We start from the raw sequence: 5,758 nt of genomic DNA on the forward strand, positions 1-5,758 counted from the left end.
TATAGCAAACAAAACAAAACTGTTTCAATATGTTCATTAACAATATAATTAATCATAGTAAGCAAGATTTGATTGAAATGTACATTAATACAACACATACAGTAACGAGAATTTGTAACAAAAAACATAATTTTGAACTGTGTGATTAGCTTGTAACTTAATGTCACAGGTGCTTGAGGACAAGATCGACCCCACCCCATTTCTATCACCACACCAAGTATATAGACCCCCAGGACTTTATTATTTTTAAAAATTAAATTATCCTTTTATGACATATTTTTACCTACTTTATACATTCATTGCATAGAATTACCTAAAAGAAACATGTTTTAAAATCAGACCCTCTACATATATAATACAAGAAGGTTGCTTAATTAACTTCGTCTGCCAGCCGAGAGGCACTGCCGATGAATATTTGTTGAAATGCACTATCAAACTACATCTACCAGTAAATCTTCACTGAATATCTGTAAGCCATGCCCGTGTAATTATATTTATTGGGTAAATTAGGACAATTTTCAACGACAATTTGCAAGTTTAGAACCGATCCATCTAGAATCAACGAAAGTGAGGGTTTATCGCAGGGAAAATAACTCTGCTCATAAACAGAAAAGTTCCGAATTTACACGAGAACAATGAAAAGGTAAGAGATTTACGAAATTGCATGCGAAACTCAGAAAAAATAAGATTCATTTGAGGTATGAATTCTAATCAAGCCGCGAAGAACTGAATTTTTTTTATCGTCTTGGGTACTGGAAAATCTAAAAGAAGGTATTGTTACTGAGTGTATCACAATGGAAGACATAAAAGAAACATTTCAAAAAATTAATGTTTCGAGTTATCTTCCTTGCGATAAACCCTTACTTCCGTTGATTCTAGATGGACAAAGTTAGCAACCTTCTTGATATATATATATTTATATATAGAGGGTCTGGTTATTTAAATCGTTTGTTTTATGTAATTTTGGGTAATGAATGAATGAATTAGATTAGAAATATGTAATAAAAGGATAATTAAATTTTAAACAGAGTAAAGTCCCGATGGTCTTTATACTTGAGAGTGGGGTTGAAAGGGGTGGGGGTTCGATCCTGTCCTCAAGCACATGTGCTTAATATTTGACATTCAAGTTTCGTTCAAGCATGAACAATTTACCCATAATATCCATTCTAATCATTAAAATTGAAAATTATGATTTGAAAAAATCGAGCTCGAATCGTGACTTGGTCCCTTTTAAAAAGAAAGAGGTGGGGTTTTTTTTACATGTGAAGTCTGCTAATGGAAATCAAGTAAATTGAAAAATCCTAGTTCTATTTAAAATACCATTGATATCTTTTATGTACTTCATGATTATTATACATTTTATAATAGGCACAAATCTTTCATTAGACGTCGATCTTTTATATTAGCATTCTAGATTTTAGCCGAAAACACGAAATTCATTAAAAATGACAAATTAATTAAATATTACCAAAACTATAGTGTAAGAATGTCGTATACAAAATGCGGCATTCTTTTAAACTTCTTTTTATATCAACTGCGTCAATATATCAAATGAAAAACAAAAAATACACATCTTGTTCAATTTAAAGAAATTAAAGTACAGTAAATAAGCAAATTCTATAAAAAAGAAAAAAATAACTCTCTATGGCATTTCTTTTTCCAATCAACAAACCAAGCTACACCCCTTTCATCCTGTGAAAAGAAGAGATTGTAAATTCTCGACTTTGTGGAATGTTGATAAATTTTCTTCAAATAATCCACTTATTGAATAATCAATAGATAATTAATGGCATTGTAACAATGATTTATAAACAATGAACACATTTAGCTATCCAGTAAACGTTATGATCGATGTATTACAAATGTATGAAATAATCTAATTTGTTTTTCCTAACAGCTAAAAAATTTTTCAATGAATAAAACAAACTTCTTAAAATCTTTTCAAAAAGGCACAGGTGTCTTCGAAACATGTCGTTTAACTCAAAACTCTTTAAAATTCGTGAAAAAAACACATATTGTGTCCAGTACTTACAAGTTATGCATTTCTATTCTATTTTTATCAAGGAATAGTGAATTGATGAAAAACTTAATGTAAAAATTTTTTTACATTAAAGTTTTCAATAGAAAAATATGTTAAGCACATTTGTTGTCAACAATGAAATAAACATATTTCATATGAAATCGCATTATCGGATTATCCTTGAAGGTTATAGCTACGGACACACTTTCCTTATCGGAAAATAATGACAAATCGTTCTCTTTATTTTTATGCCTTTTTATTTCACATTTTTCAGTTAAAAAACAACGCTTTTTTGTGACGCCAACGTCACAATTACCCCTGTGATTGTCTGATAAAGTAGTCATACATACTGTTAAAAGTTTTGTGCATTTTGTGCAATAAAAAGCTTTACTTTATTTTGTGGCATTTCTGTTAAGGGGAATATGCAACCATCTTGAACATTTTAAGATCAAAATAAAAACATTTCTTAAACTTGTATGTTTTCTCCAAAAACTGACCAGAAAAAAACTCTTAAACTGGACAAAATATGACTGAAATTGTGCTTCGTTTTCTTTTATGAATTTAACATAATCTTGTAATACAGTTATAAAGTATAAGAAATAAAGAATTGTTCAATACTTGTTAATTATTTCTAACCTTTCCTAAAATCAACAGCAGCTGTTCAAGACTATAGGATTCACTTGAATTGTTCATGTACTTTCTCCGCCATTAACGCCTCTTTTGTGTATGTTATGGTGCTGTAAGATGATAAGATAGGCATTAAAAGAATTGTCTGAAAAAAAAAATTAATTTTTTATGTTGAGGTTAATTTTGTTCAAACATGATGAAAATATATATATGCCAGGTTAGCATTCTATATTGATGTTGATGATAATATTCATATATTTCTAAATTGAAATTTTTTACATCTTTTATTAAAACAATACAACAATATCTTTACGTCTCTAATTAAAATATCAATTTATTCAAAAGACAATCTAACTCATATACTAGGGTACCTTTTTTCTATGTTTGCATGCACATGCACAATCAAGAAATACAGTAACGCTGTCCAAAAACTTTTGTGTTTAACTTTCTGCAATAAAATTCTTTCTAAAATTAATCACCAATTAATCACCACTTTCCTTATCGGAAAATAATGACAAATCGTTCTCTTTATTTTTATGCCTTTTTATTTCACATTTTTCAGTTAAAAAACAACGCTTTTTTGTGACGCCAACGTCACAATTACCCCTGTGATTGTCTGATAAAGTAGTCATACATACTGTTAAAAGTTTTGTGCATTTTGTGCAATAAAAAGCTTTACTTTATTTTGTGGCATTTCTGTTAAGGGGAATATGCAACCATCTTGAACATTTTAAGATCAAAATAAAAACATTTCTTAAACTTGTATGTTTTCTCCAAAAACTGACCAGAAAAAAACTCTTAAACTGGACAAAATATGACTGAAATTGTGCTTCGTTTTCTTTTATGAATTTAACATAATCTTGTAATACAGTTATAAAGTATAAGAAATAAAGAATTGTTCAATACTTGTTAATTATTTCTAACCTTTCCTAAAATCAACAGCAGCTGTTCAAGACTATAGGATTCACTTGAATTGTTCATGTACTTTCTCCGCCATTAACGCCTCTTTTGTGTATGTTATGGTGCTGTAAGATGATAAGATAGGCATTAAAAGAATTGTCTGAAAAAAAAATTAATTTTTTATGTTGAGGTTAATTTTGTTCAAACATGATGAAAATATATATATGCCAGGTTAGCATTCTATATTGATGTTGATGATAATATTCATATATTTCTAAATTGAAATGTTTTACATCTTTTATTAAAACAATACAACAATATCTTTACGTCTCTAATTAAAATATCAATTTATTCAAAAGACAATCTAACTCATATACTAGGGTACCTTTTTTCTATGTGTGCATGCACATGCACAATCAAGAAATACAGTAACGCTGTCCAAAAACTTTTGTGTTTAACTTTCTGCAATAAAATTCTTTCTAAAATTAATCACCAATTTAAAAGACCACTCATGCAATAAGTGTTACATTATGCCAAACAACATATGAGTATACAAAATACGTCAATTTCTAATATTTTTCAACTTTTAGAAAGCAGTAACGCCATGATTGATTGATTTCATTCTCTCACATTTTTCATCAATTCAAATCATAGATAGTAAAATTGTTTTTCGTAATATTAAAAAGGAATTAAAATGATAAAAATAATGGTACAAAAATCTTAACGATCACAATAAAATGAAAATGAGCTCAATGGTATACAAATCAATGATCCTATTATAAAACCTCCATTTACACTTTCTTCCAATTGCAATGCATCCATGGCCAGTTCTGCTAAGAAAGAAAGATGGTTAAATGAAAGCAAGGACAGTGATGATTCATCAACAAGTGAACAGGCGTCTTGCAGTACATTTGCACCAAAGAGCAAAACCAGAAAAGGGGACTGAAAGAGAACGAAATGAGATGGTGAACGTTTTTTGAAGAGTACACGAATGGACAAAAACATGAATGAATTTAAAGAGAGGAACTGCAGAGAGAAAAATAGGCTTGATGCGAGAATTAACTGATTTCATGAACAAAGAAAGAGAACTACAGAACCATAAATAATCAAGATTGGTAATGAAAAAATATGAACAAAAGTCTAACCTTATGAATACCAGACCGTGGTCTAAATTAGCAAAGTCTGCAAGCGTTACTGCATCATCAAGGCCAAAGAAGCTGCTATGATAGTCCTACCCATCATAGCCCCAGGCAAAGAGGACACCTTTCTCTCCAAAATTGGTCCATCTTCTGCAAATGAAAGTGAAATAACATACAAAGTCACACAACAGTTGAGTTGATAGAGGTATATTATGCAACAGCAGACCAAAAAAAAGAGCTGCAGATTTTGTTATTATTTGCGAGCAACTTTACAAGGAAAAGCTTCTTCAGTTTGTACCACCACTGACACAACCCAAAATCGATGCAGCTAGAAAACATGCTTCAATGAAAGGACCAGGACAGATTCTAAATAACTAAAGATATACAGAATACGTCTAACCAGACAAAATAGCGACACTTTCGGGAATATGCTTCTATGCCTTCGATTTTCAAAGTTCTTGGTTGTGGTATAATGCAACTTCGTTTGTCAAATGGAGAAAAAAAATTCCGAAAGTCATCAGAAATGCTATGAGGGCTAGAATCATTGCACACTACCTATAGTATTGAGAGGAGATAAATTTCCACACTTTCAGCTAATATATTTGTACAGAATCACGCAATCTTGTCGAGCATCGAACAGGATTGCAATGCATGGACTTGACAATACGACAACACTTGGAGTGAATACTATGAAGTCATTACAGACGGTTGTGACAAGACTAGGGTAATATGGATTGGACATAGAGAAAAACTCCCTGATTGATATGATCAGCTTCTGTAATCAGCACTTAAATTTGATGTGAAACACCATTTCAGCAGAACTTTCTCATGCAATGTATATTGTACAATATTTGCTTTGAGTTTCAAGTAACTGTAATGAGGACCATTCAGACATTTACTTGAAATGCGTTTTAACACACAAACTTAAAGAGGGCATCACTGAAGCTATTAAAACAGTCAGAATACCATCTGAGTATTGATGGAGGAATGCAGCAAGTAAGCACCTGGCAACAAAAGCCATCAAGGATTACAAGGTTCACCTTCTCAGAACCGTGCACGAATACTTTGCAAG

The 5,758-nt window shown here is 30.9% G+C and overlaps 1 pseudogene; it reads left to right on the forward strand.

The window, feature by feature from the left end:
* The first annotated feature begins 4,769 nt into the window (after nt 1-4,769).
* Nucleotides 4,770-5,283, forward strand: LOC128191374 (uncharacterized; annotated as a pseudogene).
* The last annotated feature ends 475 nt before the right edge of the window (nt 5,284-5,758 follow it).

Source organism: Crassostrea angulata, chromosome 7, assembly GCF_025612915.1.
Source record: "Crassostrea angulata isolate pt1a10 chromosome 7, ASM2561291v2, whole genome shotgun sequence".
NCBI lineage: Eukaryota > Metazoa > Mollusca > Bivalvia > Ostreida > Ostreidae > Magallana > Magallana angulata.